The sequence below is a fragment of the Centrocercus urophasianus genome, unplaced genomic scaffold, assembly GCF_019232065.1.
Source record: "Centrocercus urophasianus isolate 14NV4802_14NV808 unplaced genomic scaffold, USGS_Curo_1.0 seq_14, whole genome shotgun sequence".
NCBI lineage: Eukaryota > Metazoa > Chordata > Aves > Galliformes > Phasianidae > Centrocercus > Centrocercus urophasianus.
The window spans coordinates 1,430,409-1,453,494 of NW_024884586.1; the positions used below are offsets into that span (position 1 = coordinate 1,430,409).

At 41.5% G+C, this 23,086-nt stretch overlaps 1 protein-coding gene across 6 annotated transcripts in view; it reads right to left on the reverse strand.

Moving 5' to 3' along the window:
* Positions 1 to 18,801, reverse strand: part of MICAL2 (microtubule associated monooxygenase, calponin and LIM domain containing 2) — a 120,942-nt gene extending 102,141 nt beyond the window's left edge. For 2 of the 6 annotated variants that reach the window (XM_042813753.1, XM_042813758.1), the window contains exon 1: positions 18,516 to 18,596. The gene's annotated coding sequence lies outside the window, so the exon portion shown is untranslated. Of the gene's footprint in view, positions 1 to 18,248; positions 18,270 to 18,332; positions 18,414 to 18,515; positions 18,597 to 18,780 lie in introns of those variants that run through there. The other 4 variants (XM_042813756.1, XM_042813755.1, XM_042813754.1 and 1 more) reach the window with 4 other exon arrangements.
* Positions 18,802 to 23,086: the final 4,285 nt, after the last annotated feature.

The window sequence follows — 23,086 nt, forward strand, 5'->3', positions numbered from 1 at the left end:
TCTAAATTGAATGGACTAATTCTTAACAACAATAGGCTTCCTGTTTTGTATTTGTCTCAAAAACTTGAGAAGCAATGCATAAACTGTTTACCTTGATTGGAAAAAAAAAAAAAAAAAAAAAAAAAAAAAACAACAAAAAAACCAACATGTTTGGGGAAAAAAATTGAGTTCTTAGAATACTACCATTTACTCTTTTTCCTCCTTCATCATATAGCTCATGCAAAGGATAAAACAGACTTGAAAATCTTTTCAAGGTGAGCTCTCGTGTTGAGAAACCCTAACCTATGCTTTTCATAGTGACTACTGCACTTCTGGGAGCAAACACCAAAAAAAGTGTTCATGTTACTGAAGTATTTCAGCCATGTATAAAACTGGACCACAGAAAAGAATTAGAGAGCAGGAAACAGTTTGTAGACAGTTATGTCAAAACTGAAGCACTCATGGGTATTGGCCACTCTGGGTCAGATTTGTAGTTAACAATAGGTCTCATGTACAATGTACTAAGTGCATGTGAGAATCTGGCTGTCCTCGTGACTTCCCATGGTATTTACAGGAATCTCTGGAGGGCTCCCAGCCTCAAGCTGCAGACACTGAGAAGAACAAGGGTTGCATTTTGATAACTTGGACCCTCTTTGCCTCCAGTCAGGGAGGAAACAGGAACATCAGATGAGAAAATTTGATAACTGCTGTTCAACCCTGGTAGCTACCCAAGGAGAAAGTGAAGATCCTACCACGACTTAAAGAAAGGCATTGGAAAAAGGACAGAAAAAGTAGAAATTAAAGCAATGCTACATACACAACCATATACATAGGAAAACAAATGCTAGCAGTCTCGGTTGGCATTCCTGCAGATGATTTTGAGAGTAGCAAACCAAACTGCTCCTCTGTCAGGATAATTTCACTAATTATCGCTAGGTAAATCAGCGTAACAGAGCCAGCTCATGTCTGCACAGGAAGTCCTTCAGCAGAATACAGCAAACAGTTGACATACATGAGTCATTAAATGAAAATGACTAACTTTTGACACTGATAACTGCAGAGTGCTTGTCAGCAGCATTTTGAGGCTTTTTGTCCAAGTGAAGAGGGAGAAAACTGCTAATTTTAATTCAAACTTGCAGCACTTTTAAGTCCTTCCTTAATATCTTAGTGCTGTTTCTAATGCTTGAGAACAAGTTCCTCAGAAAGACTGGAAAGGAACTGAATTCCTAGCATTTCAATACCACTAATCCCGATTACATTTTCAATACAGTCTAATTTACCAGGAATAAATTCTGTTATTAAGACTTTAGTTCAGTATGCAGGACACAATACATTTATTGTTTGCTTAAGGTTAAAAACATCAACAGGAACAAATGAGTGGATTTTGCAGCATCTATAGAAACCATTCACTTTAGCATTTCATCATCATCAGTAAAAATTAAAGTATATCTGCTATCTCTTCCCTGCTATAAAAGTCTAAAAAAAGTCTAAAATCATTACAATAACTGACATTTGCACGTGAAACTGGATGCTTCTGGGCTTTTCAACTTAGTTTCTGTTTGCATCACACACTTTGTTTTTGCATGGTGGCCATTTTAAATATAAATATTTATATCTGGAGGAAACATAGATTTCTGGTAGTTTGGTTTCTCTGCATGTTTTCCTCAAACTGACATCATATGAGTCTGGTAACAGCTGAAGCTCTCTCTTGCTTTGCTAGAGAGTTAAAAACTAGTTAAAAAACACAAAAGTAGATCTGCCTAAAATACTTGTTTTCTATTGGTGACAAATAGAAAACATTTCTTAAGACACACAACCCTAACAGAAACAGCAATGAACAGAAATTACTCCTGAAAAAAAGCCTCACCAACAGCCTCTCCTTCTAAACAGCTACATTCTTATTCTTTTTTTTTTTAATATAAAGAGCTGACTTCCACAGAACTCCTGCAAAATAACTTCTCAGGCCAAGTATGGAATTCAAAACAGTTCCTACTGAGACATTCTGTGCCTATGAACTTAAAAGGTTACTGTACATGCTATCAGCTTGTTCTGCCGAAGTCATACGAGACGTTTCAAGCAGCCTTCCAAACAAGTGCTGCTGTGCTGATTTAACCTGCTACATCTGCCCATAATAAAATATAGCTGAAAGCATGCACACAAGCACACTAGCTTTGCAGTTAATATTTTAGATACATAACAAGGAAACATAAAATCCTACAGATAGATAATTTTATTTTATCTGTCACATAAATAAATTCTCATTCCTTGGAATTTAAAAATAAAAATTTAAAAATAATCCTGTTTATTTCTATATGCTGCTGGTCTGCAGTTTCTGGTTTTACAGGAGGCATACGCTAAGACACTGACAGTAAAGTGAGATGAGTCCCTAGAGCCAGCAGCTTGCAAGTCTGCATTCATGCAAACATAGCGCTGGCACGGACAAAGCCCAGGATGCTGCCCAATGGGCCACATGCATCATGCCGTGGTTGGAGGCTCAGTAACCTGCACCCGCTACAGTGGGGTTCAGCTAAAGCAGAACCTTTCCTCCACCTGCACAAGAAATCCTGCCCAGTGACTATCACTAAAACCCTTCAGGACTCATTCTGTAAAGCTTAGGCACAGTATTTCAAATGAACAGCCATGCATACGTTTTCAAGCACCTGTATGCAGCACATGCTCAAACTTCTGATCAGAAACACTGACATATTTCTGAGGAATGAATTGTAAAAAACAAATGGCATCATAACACCTATGCCATCATAAACTGTAACTTTTGATTCCAGTGATTAGCCCAATTATTATTGTGATGTTAGCACAATGAAGGCAATCATTCATTTTACACTGATTGTAACTTGCATATAAAAGTGCTTCTTATTACCACGAGAATCAGCGATGCGGTCCGTAATGGTGGGCTGCTCTTTGCTGGAGGCATTTGTAATTTGGATTCACCCAGATAGTTGGAGCTTGTGCATCTGACATAGCTCATAGTCCACACACTGATGTAGGAAAGTGGAACCTGGCATCTCACATCATTTAGGGGAGGATTTTATTTTTAATCTGGTACCGGCATGCATTAAACCTTGAATGCACTTATCTAGCAAGAGCAACCCCATGAAAACATGTATAAACATGGGCACAGGCAGAGAGCACCCAAGCACACCTGGGTATTTTACAGATCCTTCAGGCTGAAATCAATTAAACCCACGTCTGACAGCCAGCTGGGCTTGCCACATACCCTAGAGCTTTCATGCTCATGGACTAGAGAAAAACGTGAACAAGTTCACAGCAACGATATTTATCATTAGCATTAATTTATTACTGATTTCTCATTATGAATCATTCTGCATCAAACTATGCATGTGCCTGTACTGGATTCCAGAAAGAACCTAAACGGCCAATAAACCAGGGCCAGACACACGCATCGCTTCACACAACTGAAGTCATCGACTTAGTTTCTTTACCTAAGAATGATGCTTTCCTAAATAGAGCTAATAAGCAGGATGAATTGCTTCAAGCAAAAGTGCCATCTATGGGGTAGATATTTTTCTAGTAATTATTCATGGATAAAAATGAGGTAAAAAAAAGTAACATTCAAGATTTTGTTTTCTTTCGTTTTTACCATCTCCCACATAACCTCCTTCTTTCATGCATACAAGCTTCCTGTAAGACGCAACGAAGAGCACAGGAATTTTAAGAATAATAGAAAATTGTGTTAGGATGAATGTAAATTTCAGGGAATTTATAATTTAATTGGCCAATATTAATGCACACATAAGGGCCACACACTACTTCATGAGCTTTCTAGACAGTTAAACAAAGAAGTATTCAACTTGAGGGTTTTGGGGCTTTGTCCTGGTCTTTTGTTTGTTTAAAGAATGCAGCTTACAGTTAAGTATTTAAAACCTATTATTTCTAGCAAGGGTGCTAAAGGCTCTAGTAAAAGGTCCCAAGTTTCCATATAGTAAACATCTTCAAAGCCAACTTTAAATGAGTAAGCCTCATGCTTTAGGGGGGGCTAATGTCATATGTAAACAAGATAATAAAATCTAACTCCTGCTTAGACTAATTGTAAGAAAGAACATTTCTCAGCTCTGCTGTAATAAATTAGAAACACAGTATAAACAACAGTAGACAGCTTATGCTTTTATTTCTCTTAGGTTGGGAGCACAAGAGGAAAAAAGTACAGCATAAAGAATTTAACATCATCCAGCAATTAAGTGCACCTCTTAAGAAAAGGTGTCCGTTATTTAAGTTATGAACACTGATGTCATAACTGATGTTATGAAAAGCCATCAGTGAAAACTGTTAAACAGACAAACTTTAAGCTCTTTGCAAGTGCTGCCTTTCTCTTGATACTATGACAATAAAAGTTTCAAGCTCGCACTCTGAACAGCTGAGGTACAGCAACTTATCACAGAACAGGCAGTGGGCTGGTGGGTTTATCAGTACAATATTGCCCACCTTCAGTAGGATGTTTGGACAGGAGTCTGACAACCTCAGGCAGTGATTAATACCCCATTTTCCACTGAGCTACCAACACTACATCAGCCCCCACACCACCCGCATCACACAGCTGCCAGGGTCCACATCACACTCCCATCACAGCCCCGCATCCTCCTCAGGTCACAAGAAAAACTGTCCCTGAGAAGCATACAAAGGGAACAAACTCACTATCTGACAGAACTAGTCAGCTAGTCAGAAAGCAGTCAGCAAAATGCCTGGTATGGATGTAGCTATACCAACACAATTGAGCCACATTTGGCAGCAGCACTTCCTCTAGTACAGCCTTCCCTTTGTACGCAAGGAGACATAATTATGGAAGTAAGTACACCATGAAAGAAGAACAAATGCACAAACCAGGAAAAAGCAGACTCTCAGTCAGCAGTTACGGAAATACTGTCAGTTCATGTCACTTTGAGAACAGGGATAATGCAGGACAGGACAACGAGCACAATGGCACAAAGCTCTCACAGGAGAGCCGAGCTCAGCAGTGCTCGAGGACGTGCTGCCACGTTTGCAGCACTTCTCCCCATCAAAGAGTGCAGGGTAAAGGGGCCAACCAGCCTTTACATCTTACTGCTGTCTGCAGTGTGAGCCCTCACCCAGCATGGCTAATCCTTTCCTGCAGCCAGTCACAACTCAGGCAGAGGGCAGAGAAAAGCAATGGGCACTGCTGCTGCTGCTCAAACCTAACTGCTCCAAACCATCAATTGGAGAGACCGGAATGTGCCACTCAGTGAGAGACAGAGAACAGCAGATACCAAAATGAGACTGATGGACTTTTTTCCTGCAGGATTGGTCTAAAAAAAAGAAAGCTAATGTTTCTTTTTCCTCTTTTTAAGGAAAACCATGAACAAAGGCGATGCTGAAGCAAATTGCCCTGGGTGCATCTTAGGAAAAGGAGGAAAAAAGAACGGCAGGGATATTAACTGTCACAGAATTCAAGACCAGAGCTTTCAGGAGCACATTGCAGGTTGTGGTTTCTCTCTTATTACTGGGGCAGCAGCAATTATCCAGGAACTGAACAGGGGAATGAAACAGCACACAAGAGCCTCAGGACACCAACTGCTCCATGCCACAGTAACTCATTTGGCTGAGCAGCCTTCATCTGCAGGCATCAGACTTTCAGATCAATAACCAGGATTAACCTACTGAAAACAAAGACAGTGTGGCAGTACTGATCATCATAGAAATAAAACATTTTGAGCAGTATTTTCATGTGTGTATATGTGTACTTTTGGGAATCATGTTCAATTGTTACAATTTTTAAATGCATGTTAGCATGCAGTACTTCCTGTGGCTCATCATATTGATGATGATATCATATATTGATATTAGCAGTTGCTCCAGAATCCATAGGAACCACGAATAAGTTAAAGAAAGAAAAAACAACAAAAAGTATTTCCAAGTTGGAGGTGTTCCTTGGCTACAGAACTGTCAGCTCAACACCAAAAACCAGCCACTGAACGACACTGGGAAACTGCAAAGAGGATCTTAGAGAAGTCAGCCAGAAGGTGGTGGAAAACCAGAAAATTTAGGTTAAGACACCAAACTATGCTCTAGGGAACATTTACGTAAGAAAACAAAAAAGAAAAGTTACTTGAACAGCTTTAAAACTGCTTTCCTTTTTTGTCCTTTTAAGCTTTACCAGAATAGATTAGAAGAGAGATTGCTTCTGAAAGTAGAAGCAATATTTTTGGAAGAAAACATGCAGCACAATTTCTACCCTCTCTCAGCAATACCCTCCCAAAAAAATGAAGAAAAACAAAGTGCAAGAAACAAATATTTCAAGAGTTAGAGAAACATTATTCATCTCTGCTGCAGAAAAATCCATGATGCACAAAATAGCAGCATGGGCTTTGTTGCAGCATCTTTAAAAAGCAACATTCTTGGGTATCACTACCCAGGGCTCCAAGTGTTCACAAATCCAGGAGAACAGCATAGAACTTGCCTGCATACACTGTAATGATACGTACTTGGCTCGTGGCTCTGCCATTGCTGTACTGAGTCTGAGCTCTGAACATCAGCACAGAGGTGGCTGGTGATGGACGTCACAGACAAAAGAGTATCCATGTTTGGAACAGACCAAATTCTGTTGCAACAGCACAGGGATGGATGCTGGCTAGGAATGTGCAACCAAAGGACCCCTATGTGACACCACTCACCACTACTCTGCTACAGAAATTACTTACATTGATAGAAATATCCATAAACTATATTTACTACATTTCACATTTGTAATGCATTACTGTGTGGAGAGAAGGAAAAAAAAAAGAAAGATAATTTTAAAGTGGGTCACTTTTTGTTCCTTGGCTTTACTTTCCAGCTTGGACTTATTAAAAAAGAAAAATATTTTGTTTCAAACAGTTTGGCACAGCTACTTGGATTTCCAAAGAGAACAAGCAAGTGATAAACAGCAGAAAGCAAAGAAAAGCAATGATACCTTCCTTCAGTAAGAGCTGACCCATTACGAACATAAAAATACAACACTTCCCCTTTCAATTTTGAACTGATGTTAAAAACAGGTTCTTCAGTACACGCTGCACCCACAGGCACGTGAGCACAGTTTGGATTTGGGTATCGTGCATTTACTGCATGGAGGGAGGGGAAGAAAAAAGCACACATCAAAACTTTTGGACAGTTGGCACAATAGGTCCAAATGGATATAGTATCCAAAGCACAGTATGAGCCACCCTCTCCCCCCACCCTTTCAAAAAGCAAGTCAACATACCAACTAAACCTTAAATGAAATTACCTGGAGAGGAAGCACGGAACGCATTTAAAGGGAACTTTATGAGCTCTAAAAGCCAAATATTCAAGGAACAGTGCTTGCTTTTGCATGTATATTGCACTAGGCACATAACCTAAACAAAAGCTCTCCAACCAGTGTGATTAGGGGGAGGAAGGGTGGAACTGAAAAGCAAAGTAACCTGGAAAAGCTCGCATTGGAGCTGACTTTTATAATACATTTCTAAATCAGAAGCTCTTGGGAAAAGGAGCCAGGAAGTGACTGCAACAATCACAGAATCAGTCCATTTCATCAAGACACAACTTGGGAGTTTTCACCCCTGCTCACATTCCTGCCCAGTGCAGGTCAACACGAAAATCATTAAGTTCAAATAGTTCAGAATCTCCTCTGCGCACAGTATAGATTATCACAGCAAAGGCTTAGAACATTAGTATGTCTTTGGTAGTGCTTCTGACAGCTAGGCAGGTTGAGAGGGTTTTCAGACCTGATATTTCTATCAAAGCCAGACTGAGCCCAACTTCTTCATTGATGCTATCAAACTTCAGGGAGTTCCTTTCAAACAAGATTCATCAGACATACTGTCATCTGCATCAAGGGGAAACAGGCTCCTTTCTAGCAAGATTAACCTGCTACTTTAAACTGCCACATTTAAAACTACATGCACACACACCCAAGGATATTTTACAGGGACCGTGTTTGTGTGTATTCCAGGGTTCCTGCTGCCACTGCTGACATAGAGCCCTTCAGGACAGTCATCTGTTGTATTCCATACTGTGGCGTATCTGCGTTCCTCAGCTCACCACATGCAGTTCAGCTCTCATCCCTGCCTGTTGCTAACCACCACTCCTGGATGTCACCAACACACTGTCCAAGGGAGCAGTATGAGCATTCCAGGGCCAAAACAGTGTATTCCTAGTTGTTTGTAATTGGCATGATAGGATTTCTCAGCGCTTTGTTTCAGTGGAAAATTAAGCTAAAAATGCCAAATGTTTGCATAAAAGAAGGAAACTGAAGAAAACTGCAAAAAAATTGACAGATGCTGAGTTACCTGAATGGTCATTACAGTCTCTTCTGTTGTTGCCCACAGGACAAGCACATGAAATGCTATTTTGAATATATAAAGCTGTTCTGAGATTACTGGGGAAAAAGCATGCAGGAGGCAGCAGGTCATTGGCTTAATATCCACAGTATCAGTTAATTTTGAATCCACTGTTAAAGAACATATTTCTTCCAGGCATCTTGGCAGGAAGCATACAGCAACACATGAGAAGCTCACCTTGGTATTTTCAGATATGGCTGTATTCTAAACAGGTCTGTACACATTACAGGCAAAAAGCCCCTTCCTCTAAAACCAGAGATTGAGGGGTCTACGCAGTCCCCTGGCAGTCATCTTCTGGCCACTGGTGCAGCCACACTCACCTGATTCTTCATTTACTTCTCAGCAGACCTGCACTGGTTGGGCTACTTCAGAACCACCATTTCTCACAGCACTCCGGCAAAGCCCTGATCATCATCATCAGGTTAAAAGGTCAGACTGGAGAACCAGTCAGTCTGCTTTACGGTGCATACTCAACAGGCAGGGCCAAGGAACATCACCAAGGTCCTTCAACATAGCTACTACTACCCTGTCTTTATTTCTCTGGATCTGCAAAATGCCAGAAAACGCAAAGAAAATGTGCTGCGCTCCCAGGTGCTACCTTTATAGCAGAGTCCTTCAGCCTGTGACAGACTGCTGTGACCTTATAGACACAGATAATTCCTGCCTTAAGAGGCACAATAACTCAGTATTTTTCTGGTCCCCAGGACACAGAACCCACTTTGTTAGCAATAGGTACCAATACAACTACTGCAACTTCCCAAATGAATTCAACCATGCTTCTGCAAACATTTTACTTTTCTAATAGCTACAAGACTGCCCACCAGTGCATCTCATGGCATAAAGCTGAACATTTTAATCAGAAGTGACAGGAATATATAGACTTAGAGTTGAAAAAAGAATGGGAAGATAAATGACTAAAGGTGAAAAACAGAAAGAACTAGAAAAACAAAGTTTTCTCAGAAAAAAAGAATCTTGGACTGAAGTCTCACCACCACTTAGACACCTTCTTACAGAAGCCTCACTGCAGTTACTTCAAGTGACACTGACCAAAACCCTTCAGGTCAAAGCATCTCCAGTGAAATTTTTAAATGTGCTATACAAGCAGAAAGGTCAGATGTTTCCACCTCCCCTCAGCATTGGCAAGGTTATCATTACACTGCCACTGCTGTAAAACAAAGCCAGTCATCTACAATTGCACCACAGAGAAGATGGCTCTGCTGAAAATAGGGCAGGGCCTGTACCTGCTGGGGTGTGCCAAGCGAAACTCATCAGCATCACAGCATATGACTAAGCTTGTATTCAGGTACATCACTACTCAACCACCAATGTGAAATTCAGGGTCGCTTCTTATCTCACCCCCAAATACACAGCAAAGTAAGTTATCTACACATTGAAAATGAAGTTTAAAAAACCCTAATGGGAAAAAAGCTACCATGTCGCAAGATGTCAACTTCTAATACAGGATAATGACTTGGAAGATTCTATGCAAGTTTAAAATACGTCAGGTGAAAAATAGTGAAAATTAGGATTCTATTCCTAAAAACACAACGGTGACTGCAGATGCACTTGACAGACTGCGCATGTGAATACGGTCCTGTAAGATAAGCAAACACTTAATGTAAATCTTGTCTTTTCTGCTTAATTCTAGTTATGAGGGGATAGTATGTCTACTGTCAATACCGGTTTCTAATGACTAGGTCCAGAACCACTGAGTAGATTTCACTTTAAATTGTCTATTCCTGGCAGAAAAGAGAGAAGCTCTCTCCCTTCTGGACAGCTTTCCCCAGGAGAGGGGAAATCTTTAAAAATCACAACGGAATCATCAGCCAAAGGAAGAAACCACTGCTCACCTGCACTTCCCTCTTCAAAATTTAAAACAAGTGAACAACAAAACAAAAAGCCCAACCCCAACACATTCATTTCAGCCCAGCCCTTCTTCTGGCATAATATCCCCACAAGATACTGAACAACTGGATTAAAAGTAAGAGCTACTTCTGAGAAGATGTAACCTCTTTGTTAAAGAAACAGTCATTAAAAATAAATACAACAAAGATTTCCCTCAACTCTTCAAAAGCATTGAAGGCAACCACAATGCCTGTTGACACCTAGCAAGAAAGTTAGAGAAAGCAGCAACGTGGGTTTGCTTACACTCTACTTTGCAGAGAGAATTACTGGAACTTCTCTCTCAGGCATACTTTCAATACATTTTGCACAGGGCTAATGGGGCTACAGGTCAATATGTTTTGCATATTGGCTACAGGACAACCAGTTAGGCGGATAGACAAGGAAAGCCTTCCCGTTTTTTGCATATCTGTATGTTACTGCAGTAGAGCCAACAAATATGGAAAGCAGTTACTCCTGCTCTCAATCTGTCATAGATCAATGTTTACTTCTTGTATGTAAATGCAAACCTGCTACACTATATACAGCATTCCTTTATTTACAGTAGAAATCAGTCAACTAAAAGTGATACCTAAATAATTACACAGCTATTTACAGCTATTTTCCGGAAGACAATATTTGCAGTTATATTAGTTGGAGATTTCAAATGAACCAGAACACCTTAAGCACAAGTATTCCATTAAAGTCTAGGTCAGTCATGTCCTACTGAATGTCTTACTTCCCAAAAAACCCACTAAACCTACCTACCAAGAAGAAGAGAGATGCATAGTGATATTACTTCGTAAAGCTACCTGTTTTACCTGACTGTCTGAAGGATGCATACAAGCACTCCATTAGAAAAAGCTGAGTCAAGAAACTGTGAAACAGCATTAAGTCACCTGTGTGCTTAGCTCTCAGGTTGAACCTTGGACTCCACTTACATAACAACACATAGAAGTGTCTCACCTTGCTCTGAGATAGCTGTGTAATTCCTTTGGTTTTGTATTAATGCATAAAGAACACAGCAAATGGGAGACCACTATTTTGATACCATAACTGAGACTGAAGATGCTTCTACACAAGTTACTAATAACATCAACTCATTCATTAAGTCTAATAGTAGCTAAAGGAGCAGCTGTAAGCTTGTTCAGTGGTGTATATTCTAAATGCATGCACAATGAAAGCATTAAAATATAACAAAACTTCTGTATTTATCATGAAAAACTTTGTTGGACGCTCCATACGCATGTATTCACAACTCCTTCCTCAGTAAAAAGGAATATGGAAAGAAAATAACCCTGCACTTTGCATTTTTGCCTAAGTAAGTGCATGCTAAAGACCCTGTGGATCTCCTTCCTACCATAAACACAGAGAAGAAAATTCCCAATTGTGGCGTTTCAGCCCCAGACCAGGAGTAAACCTAGAAAGAAGCGACTGCTCCAAGCAAAGGGCACATATCCTCCATTGCTGCCCACATCCAGGCCTGTGGCAAGCTCTTGGTGCACCTCCCCAATCCACTTTTCTCTAAGGACTGCCATCAGCCCCAGGACACCTTAACTGCATGGAAGGACATCATACTGAACTGCCTGTAGTCAGCATCCCACTGAGTTTTCCCCACGTGGGAAAGCGGTGCTCCTGAAGGAGCAAAGCCATCCCCCTCTGCATGCTACTCCATATTTAATCTTCACAATTCAGACGCAAAACATTCATTAGAACACCACAAAAAAATACAAAAGGCAATTCTTTTTTCCTCAGCATGCACCAAGGCAGGTAGGCCTAGCGAGTATTAACCTATTTGTCTGTCCACTTATCTAGGTATCAGTCACAAATAAGATGCAGCTGACCTGCAGCGCTGGCTGTCTTACTGTGCGGTATGAAGTCGCTCAGCAGCATATGTCGGAGAGTATTACATTACTCATCACCCCTCTGCCGCAGTTCAACTCAGATACCTACTCCCAAATATACACCAGATAGCCAGGACGAGACCCAGCACTTCATTAAATATTTGGCACATTGTCTAAAATTACCTTTGACACACAGGGTTATTTATACATCACGGCACACTGCATGCCTGTGTGACGAGATCGCTTCACATAATACTGCACGTCAAGAACGCGAGCGACAGATTTAAGCCAATCCCCGCTTCAAGACACTTTTACAAGGAAGCCCATCAGAAACTGAGTAATATCCGTTTTATGCACTGAAAAACGTATGCTATTCATTTCCAGGAAATAAAGTCAACCACCCTAATCCTTCTCGTCTCTCTTATATACCCCCACTGCAGCAACAGAAAGACGTTTCTTTTGTCTTAACAGGTTTGCTGTGAGAACTTACTGAGTCCCAAATACAAGCCTTATTCCTCCTAATGCATTTGCTAGGACACCTAATGTTGACTTGGGGCAAGGGCAGTGTTTCAGAGAGCAATTACGACAAGAGGTATTTGGTTACATACACTGACTTTGGTTCTGAGTATGCACAAATAGCTCATGTTTATGGAGCTTGTTTCAAGCCTTAAATGTGCACATTTCTGATATTCATTCAACCACATTCATGCTCTGAATACACATACCATACAGAGGAGTGTCAGCTGTTATTTAAGACTCCACAGATAGAAAGAGAAGGAGCTTAGGTTTTGCATTCATCTTACAAAGTATAACCATGACATCTGACAAATATCTCCAGACTTCAGTATTCTGCTGTTTCTACAGCTGTGCAATTATCTAAGCAATTTTCTGAAGTTATAGCAATACAGCACAGATGACAATCATAGGTATTCATAGCGCTCAGTGTAAAGGGAAAACCAAATACTGGGCTGAAGACTTTGAATTTGAATCTCAGAGAGAACCGAATCATATGAATCATGCAAACCAAAACATCACCCTCCATCAGCAGCTCCTTTAGCCAAGCTAGGAGGGAAACAAGGCCTGGAGAAGTAAGTTCTCTTCTAGGGATGGTCCCTCCTTTAAAACCTCTAACAGGTGAAACTCAGAGAGGATTCAAGTGTACAGGTATATACTATGCTGGACTGACAGATGAGGTGAAGTGACATGAACAAATATATTGTTAAAAATATTAGCACATACCACGAAGCCAAGTCCAAGCACTTCCTGAAGAACAAACCCTGAATCTTCTACTAATCAGTTCAGACTACAACTTAAAATTATTCCCCAGCTCAGTACAGAGTGACACAGCATGAAGAAAATTCATAATGAAAAGCTTGATGATAATGAATGCATACAACAGATGACTCTTTACGAAAGAAAGCTGATCTCATAAGAAAGCAGAAAACAAAAACTACTTACTATCTTTAAACTCCAGTAAAGGTAATGTTTAATGAGAGGGTTTTCTCAGACAGAAAAAGCGTCAGCTGAGAACTCTGCACTGCATCTTGAACTCCTCCCTTGCTTTTAGCAGCTGTCTTCAGAGACTGTGCTTGTTTCTCTAAATCCACTCGTGTGCACAGGTGCAGAGGCCTAGGGCACTGCACATCCCTAACGACTCTAGCAGATGGGACTCACCTCAGCCAATAGCACAGATTATAGTTACTGGGACACACACTCAGCCAATTGAATGCAAATAAGAATTACATTATGTGCCAAACCCAAGTCTTCTCAGAGACATGGGAGAAAGAGGCATCTCCTGCTTCAGCTTCTGCTTTGCTTTTTATTAATTTGTTGCTGGACATCTCCATGTTTGATTTGCAGACAATAGACCGGGAAAACACATCAAAGATTTAAAAGCCTTTGGAGTTGACTATTCAGATAATATTCAGGACAGCAAAATACCTTATCTAAACTAAATAGCATTTTGGTGTACTCAGTTTTTCAAAAGACACGCTATTAAAACAGAGTCTTCCCTCGTGCAAATTTTATGGGTGCAAGCCTGAATTACAGTAAGACTATTTAAAGTTAGTTGAAAACATACCCACATATTCCCAACAAAAAAATTTCAGATGGCTTTGGAAATTCTATTTTTATCCTTGACTACGTCAGTTACACAGAAAGATAAACTCTAACACCCCCTTAGGCATTACTGCAGTCTTCATGGGCAATAAGCTGTAAGCTTAAAAGGTCTGAGAAGGGTTTATTGTGGACTAAAGGATCCAAAGAACCTACTATTTAAGAAGCCAAAAATCCATAACATGCATTTACAGTCATTTTAAAATCTAAACCGGTAGCATCCACTTGGCTGAATGTAGCAAGTAAAGAAACCACTGGCTTTGTTTGTCCACACCAATGCAGATACCAGAGACAAGAACAAAGTGTTAAATCTAGTTGACACATTCCCAACACACAATTTGATAAACCATCTGCCTAAAGAGTCCCAAGCAGCAAGTCTTTGGCCACCAATTAACAAAACGTAGCAAGGTGCCCACAAAGAGCCAGGCAGGTGAGGACTGAAGCCATGGGCTGTCTTCAGAATTGTTCCCCCCTCAGAAGGTCTTACATCACAGCTCTAAGATGGAAAGAGCAACAAGAAACAAACACAAGTACAGGAAACTCTGAACTTAACTGGAGTTTCATCCAGCAACTTTTTTGAAGTTACATTTCTTATTTAAATCTGAGTTACTGGGACACTGAGATTAACACAATTAGAAACTGAGGAGATAAGCAAGGACAATAGCATCTATCAGAATTTGTGCTGTGGTAGCATCTGCCTCTCCTGAGAAGGACCTGTGCTTCTTCACCATGCCCCTCATCACACATGTTAGATTGCCCCCAAACATTTGGAGGGGAAAAGAAAAAAGCTTCCCAAATAAAACCAAAACTCACTGAACAGTCATCTGGAGCAGGAAATCAGCCTGATAGCGCACATTTCTCAGACTTCAGCCTAAGTCAGTTTTTCTCCTTTCATGGACCTAAGAGTATAAACATGACTAAAGATCATTTTGGGGAAGTTTTCACTTGCAAGTATGCATAGATGAAAGAGTTATTCTTAGTCATCTTCTCCATGTCAAAAATAAACCCAGCCATTTCCAGAATGTGTCACAATACAGTATTAACTGTGTATCTGCAGTCACTGAATCAGTGGACACTTAATGGCCTTAATTTAGAATATCTCTATTTTCTGGAAACAGTCTAGCCTCTGGTGCTGGAATACCCTGAACTACTAATACCACTTCTGAAGGAGTCAATCTGTCAGCATAAACACCTCTAAAACCAGTCCTGGTGACAAGCAAGCCAAACAGCATGCCTCCCCCCCCCCCTTCTTGGCAGCCTGGCTGCCAGACACAGAGCAGAGGCTGCATTTTCCAAATTTATGGCAAGTACACAAGGACTCTTCAAGCAAAAAGAACTTGAAAAGGTATAGCAAAACAATTTGCTCTTGTACAAAGTGCACACTGTAAGTGTATATTTTACAAGTACCTATGTATTATACGTATACAAGCACGCCAGGCTGCCTGTACAGACACACAAAGCCATCCTCAGCCATCCTGTAACTCGCTGACTATGGACACAACACGAGAGCAAGCTGAAATAACAGAAGCGCCACATCGGAAGGCAGACCTCAATTTCAGTCACCTGACATCAACTTCATTTCAAGGGAATCAAAACACACCATGCTCCTAAGAAGTATGGTCTCTTCCAGTAGAAAGCCAGATTTCCTGCTGACACCAGGAGAATCCAACCCGGCTGAAGAACAGATACACGTTACCAAGGTCTCACAACAAATGTTACAGCCACGTGGAAGAGTCCCAGTGGGAAATACATAGCGTTTGAAAGTTTTCCCTTGAGTTTTCAAGATACTAATTATAAAATACCAGAGCAGTGAGACAGCTGGAGCAGATACAAGGTACGTGTTAAAAGAGGTGAAAGAGTTGATTGCTAGCTGCTTTCTCAGCGAATGTGCTTCACCTCTCATTTATGGCTTCCTGCACCCAAAAAGAGGGGCTCTCATCTCCACATTTCTCATGAGACACGGTCAACATAAAATTTTAATTCCAAATACCTAATATTTAATTCAAAATACCACCATAATATCAGACATTTCATACTGCTCTACATCTTCAGGTTAACAATAAGGCAACAAAGAACAAAGAAAGGAAATGCAAAATTAAGAACAGAGTATTTCTTTCTCGTTCTTTCTTTTTCTTTTTTTAACATTTACAAAGCCACTGATGGATTTGCCCACATTTACAGGCAAGGCAGGAAAAGTCAGGCCGCTTGCTGCAGACCACAGGGGAAGAAGAATTTGAATGTGGCATCCTTCAGTTTTCTGTTGGAACTTCATGCCTTCACTATGCATTATAAGCTGCACTTCCCGTTCCTTCTTCAAGTCATATGAAGAAAACAGCAGTTGCCAACATCAAGCAGCATTTTAAAAGCCTTTCCTATTAGGTATTAATTCAATACATTTACTTAACATGAAGGGGTATTAACCCCCCAACATGTTTTGCTGAAAGGCAAAATAGAAGGAAACACACAAGTGAACGTGCTGATACTTGGCAAATCAGCCCAGTCACAGAACAGCCTCCCAGCACACAGCCTTGCAGGAATCAAGATTCTGGGAAAGGACTGAAAATTTCTAAATCCAAGGCTTGAGCTGAAAAAACACCATTACACCAGTGCTACAAGTATGTGTGCCCACCTCACAGCAGCTGATTTAAAGAATCCTGACGTCCCCCAGCAATTGTTGCTGGTGATCCCAGCACCGCACTGCTGCCACTGCAGACTGCTATCTGCCCCAGGGGGAGGCAGCAGTGATAAAGAGGAGGTGGGGTGAGATTCAAGTCAGGAGAGCAAAGCTGCTAATTACTGCTCTGGGCAGCAAGTAAGAAGATACAAGGTACAAAGATAAAAACAGGGCTTGTTTTAAAGACAACTTCTTTCAAGCAGAGAATGGTAAAATTATTGTTCATGTTTCCAGTTGATAAATAAGTGAAATATGACAAAAAACAAGACTGAACATAAGACTTGGTCTGAGTAAGACTTGAATCAACCATGTGTTGAGCGTTAAGTGAGTCAGTGTAATTTTAATTCTCAAAGCGTTTACTGACCTTATAACAGGCAGAAAAAGAAAAAAAAAAAGAGCTTCCATATGACCCGTCCTCCAGAAAGAATAAAACCTGTAGTATTCAGTGAAAAAAACAAGTATTTCAAAGTCATCAGACATGGGCAAACACGTATTTGAAGTGCTCATGTATATGATAAGAGACATGAATGCCAGTTGGTCATTGGATAATCTGTTTTCCACCCATGTAATATATTTAGCAACCAATATAGAATGGCGAAATGAAGGAAGCAAGATGCCCTCTTTTCTCCCTGATGAAGTACTTCATGAACATCAATTACATGTTAATATCCCTGGGAGGCAAGTGTGACAAGTCTTATTAAGCCGTTTTAAAGATTAGGACACTGAGTCACAGTGCCAGATTAAGAACTTCCTCAAAACCAACAGCAGAGTCAGAGGGGGGGGAGGGAGGGGGGGAAGCTGCACCCCAGTGCTGCCTGAGCAGCATGAAGCCACACTGCTACTTTGCCTTGTTACAAGAGTTGGAGTCTCTGAAGCGCACATACACACACACACAAAAGCAAGAAAGGAAAAAAAAAACACAAAAAAAACCCACCCACACTCATATGTAGTTTCCTGGTTATGCCAGCACGCCTCAATTCTGACCTGCAGGGACCATCTTTAGATGCAAGAATGCAGTTTGGATTCCACGCTCAGATCGCGTTTTGGCTGAAAGCACCAAAAAGGTTGCCAATTGTAAACGGTTTTTCAAGTCAGCAGAGCCCTTCAGATCCTTCCCGATAAGCTAGTTAGGAGGGAACTGAAAACTTTTTGATACTGGATCAACCATATATGCCTGGGGCAAGCAAACCAGCAACCAGGAGTCCTCAAGCCAACTTACGGCCAGCTACGTGAATTCAAATCACACGCTGAATTTACACATTCAAAATGAAGCAAGGAACACAAGACAATTACTACTGTAGATTAAGGCATACTTCAAAGCACAGACGAAGACCCAGCAGATGCCATGTTCAATTAAACCAGAAGGTGCGCAGGGAGGGGTGTTGTTACGCTCATTAGCACACTCACCAGGACACGTCCAAACTAATAGCCCACTTCAGCGCCGCAACACGTTCGGAAAGCGTTTTCCTGCCTTAATCGCGGCATACTTACGAAGACACCACCAGTTTTCCTTCTTCTGCGTCTCCCTCCGACCGAGCGCGAGAGCCCCAGAGCTGCCCCGCCTGGCACCGCGCTCAGCCGCCCAACCAGCAGCCGACCGGCACCCTCCCGCACCCTGGCACGGCACGGTCCCAGGAGCTGTCAACGCCACCCGACAACCCAGCCCCTCCGCACCTGCTCCGCCCGCAGCGTGACCCTACCGCCGGTAGAGACGCCACTCTGCACGCTGCCCGCCGCTCGGCACGGCTCGTCCCGGCTCGGCTGAGGCCGGGGCGGGGCGGGGCCGAGGCGGGCGGAGGCGGGCCGGTAGCCCCAACCCCGTGCGAACCGCGCCGGGCGCCCCGCGCCTCCAGCAAGGTGCATGGACCCGCCGTGCGCAGCGGGAGGTTTGGCCGCGCCCCCTCGCGGCTCCGTGGGCCTGGGCCGCTCGGGCGCCCACCTGCGGGCTCGGGTCGGGATCCGCGTTCAGCTCGAGGGGTCTTTCCTCCTTTCCTCCTTCCCGCACCACGTGCGGACTGTCGTGAAGGCGGCACCTGTGAACTGGGGAAGTGGGAGGCCGTCGCTGCGTCCGGTGGAGCGTGAAATGGGGAACTCAGAAATGACTTTCCTTTGTTTAGATGCGGTATTTGAGGAAGCTGAAGGCTTGTCATATATCAGAAAGATTTAACCTACGAGTACATGGAAAACTACTAGAAACAAAGGTCAGAATAGAGCTAATGCTACTTGTGCTACACTTGCTTGACTTTGATCAACACAATCATCTTGCTAATGTGGAAGTGAGGTTTCACAAAAAAGAAAGAATCCAGAAACAAGTAGGAGTCACTTCACGTGCTGCAGCAAGAAGGGGAAATGCTCTGCAGGCAAAGCACGTATCTGAACGTTTGATTAAAAAACCTCAGCGGACCATACAGTTCCTTGTAGGTAACTGACAGCACCCATAAATGCTTTGACGTGTTCCTCACAGCCACCTACCCTGAGCGACTTGGGAGGTGCCTGCAGGAGCAGGACACTTGGCTCTCACGGTAGGAGCTGCCTGACCTATTTCACGTTTGCTTGCCCTGAGCCTGGGAGAACATGGGGAGAAAACAGTATGAGGAGCAGTGGCCCTGCTCATCCACACACGGCCTGGCGACGTGCAGTCTGTAAGGAGCTGCGCATTTAGCCAACCCTGTGAAATCATTTGTCAGCATCAGGGTACTTTGCACAACAAAACTTCTCTCATTTGGGTTGAAATTTGACTTCTAGCTTCGTGAGTCTTGCTTGGCTGAACTTAGCTTTTATTCGGTCATTAACTTTTGAGTTGGATGTTGTCAGCAACTGCGAGGCAATGCAACAGTTGCAGTATGTTTATCTGGCTTATTTAACTTTGGGAGAGTATGTGTACTTTTTCCTTAAAGTGATAAAAGTAAAGCAACAACAACAAAAGAGAAGGTACATCTCATCATCCCGTTATCAGAAAGAGTGCAGATCTTCAGCAGCCTTGAGGAAAACAAGAACAAACAGTGAGAAAACTCTCTTGGCAAACTTTCAGAAAAGGTAATCTGTAGTTAGCAGAGAGTGGGTGTGTAGTAAAGAAATGGTATCAGCCTGACTGAAAGCATTCCTAGCTTCAGTCCAGCATTGAGAGCCACGTGGAAGAAAGTTTCCTCTACAGAGAACCCGGAAAATACAAAGTCAAGCTTAATTTAACCCCTCCTGGAAAATATTCTACAACTTCCTTCTTTAGGAAGGATGCTTACAGCACTGACCTCCTGTGTATCTCTTCACCTTTAACAGGTCTCCTCTTTCCTCCACTCACGTCAGAAGATTCTAAGCATAAAGTAACCGTCTCCTGCCAAATGCCTCCAGGATGTGTCAGCACACCCTGAAGAATGGAGGCATGTAGGGGGCTGCATGCACCAGGGACTTGCTATTCTAATGACCACGCTCTGCGTGTCTGCTGTTTAAATACTTGGCCTTTGAAAATGGCCAGAAGATGAACGTATGCTTCATGCTTACTAATTTTAATTCAAATCATAAACATCTTTTTAAGTTATGTTTCATGAGATATTACTTAATTGGACTTAAGAAATTTTTTATTCACAGTCTCACCCACCTCTTTCCAAAGGAAAACATAGCTTAGATACAGTCTAATCTCACTGACTAAAGCTTAGTTTAGTAAATACTAATCAAGAGCTACAAATCTGCCATTACATGTGGTTCTGTTGACTACTGTAGTCCAACCTCACTTAGATGAAGTGCAGGACATACAACCATTAAGGGTTTCCTTCCCTAGGTGCTCCAGGGCCTCCGCTTCCAGCAAAACCAAGTTCCAAACCCAGTATTTTTAACAGCACAGCTGCTTTGTACATTTTTTTTTTGTTCACACTTGGCTGTTCACCCCCTTTTAAAGGATAGGAGTAAGAATAGTTCTTATGAAAAACAATCCAGCCTTATCAACTCATAAAGCTATGCCTGCTAACTGCTGTGGGATGCTCATCCCCTCACTGTGGCTTGTAATATAAAGCACTCTCCTTCCTGACATGTGCAAGCCTATCTATTCAAATTCTTGTAAATATAATACTATCTACATATCCAACAAAATAAAAGTCCTTCTTGTGGTATTTAAATGTTCTGTCTGATCTTTTCTAATTAATTATGGATTTCTTCAAAGTTAACTCTTACTTTTTTAAACAAAAGAGATGCTCTGGTTGTTAGTGTCGCAGCCCATGTCTCGGGAGACTGTGCTGAATTCATTTCCCCACCACTCACCCCCTTTATGCCTTTGAGCAAGTCCAGCATGTACATTGAGTATATTGGTTTGTGGTCTATAGGGTAAGGTAATAAGACTACTTCATGAAGGCTCATGAGGGTGAAATGCTTGTATGAAGGTAAAAACCTTGACACTTTATTACATCCCATAATAGGGCACTATTGGTAGTGTAAATGGTTTCCTGCTCATAGTTTGAAGTTTGTCATCATATTCATCTCTGGTGAGAATCAGTAGTTACATACAAATTTTCATGTCTTCTCTTTCAGTAATACTGTGGAGTTTTGTTTTTGTTTTTAAATGAACACATGAAGCCATTAGAGTGGTTCTCTTAAAGGAATTTTGCTTTACAGATGATGGGAAGCAGATCTAAGGAAAGGAAACTAATTTCTTTATGTGGGAGCATGATTTTCCAGGAGCGTGGAATAGCTGGATTTTCTTACCACATGTGCAGGAAATAGCCCTTCCTACCCGAGCCTGAATGTGTCAGATAATGCCCTTAATGAAATGACTCCAGTGTGAGACACCTTATAAGCAGCATCTCTGCTCAAGTTTCTAAACACATTCGCAGATTAATACTTGTCTATTGAGGCAGAGTTTACAAACTGTTCATTGGTAAGCAGTGAATATTTAAACTGTTCCACAGGATCCTTGCTACTTAATTAAAAACAACAACAACACCCCAACAAATCCAGAAACAAAAGCACAACAGAGAGAAGTACCAATAGAACACACCTAACTAATTTTCTAGCTTGCTTCCCACAGTCAACAGCAAGTTCATGAACTAGGGAAGATGAGAGATGAGTCTTTTATCCTCCAACACCATCCTTGGTGTTGTGTTTGTTAGGTTGGTTGGGTTTGTTTTTGTTTCCATACGTGAATGTTTTCTCTGATATTTTCATAGAAAGGAAACAAAGTTTGTCTGATACACTTTACAGATACAAATCTAGGAAATTTCACTTTTTGAATAACATCTCTTTGCTGATTAAATCTCCCTGAAGCTAGAATGGATTTTACTGACGCAGAATTATTAATCATACAAAATCTGAGCACAGAATAACCTCTTGCTTCCCATATAATTCTGAATTAACTGATTCTTAGACACTTTGGTAACTGCAATCTGTCTGCAACTAGCCAGCACAAGCCTCTTCAAAATCTTCAGCTCATGAATCTAGAAGTTTTTTATCTGAAAGCAGAAGAATGAGCCTAGCGCTCTCTAAGATAGCTCTGATTTTCATAAGGAATAGAGTTATCATAGAGCCCCACACTTTTCCTTCATCTGCACTTCCAGTCAGACACCATTTTGTGAGAGTGTCCTTCTGCTGCCATCTGCCACAGCACCAACACGTAATGGAGTGCTGGTGAGGGGGTTCACCTCCACTGCTGTGCCACCAACATCTGCCTTTGACGCTGTGGGCTAATGTAATAAAAGGAGGCATCACTTTCAGAGCAGCCATCATATAAACAGTTGCATTTTTTTCCTTTTCCTGTCCTTTTAAAATATTTAGTCATCCAAAGGGAAGGGGTATATTTGGATACTTTCCCTCAGAAATATGATATTTATTTAATTTAATTTTATTTATTTGATTTTATTAATGCCAAATCATCTGTACTCTAAGGGCTTTAGTCTGCAGATATTTTATATTTTCATTTCTGACATTTGAGTTTCTGGGCTCAAATGCAGTTTTGATTCTGCTGTGTTTCACAGAAATCACTACTCTGAGAAATGCATATGAAAGAATATAAAAGGCATAGATGTATTTATCCTCCCGTTGAACATCTCACTGATGTAACAGAAATTAGAGAGGAAAGGATCAAGTAATTAAACATGGTTTTGTGTGGATTCCAGTATGCTTTGGACCAGACCACATTTTCCTAGCTAGTCCTCGCAGCTGTGCTGCCTCCAGTTCTGCTGACAAATGAATCTCTCTAAAACTAACCAACCAAGCTCAACAAAGCTGATAAGATTTCCTTCCTGCACTGCTGTGCTAACACC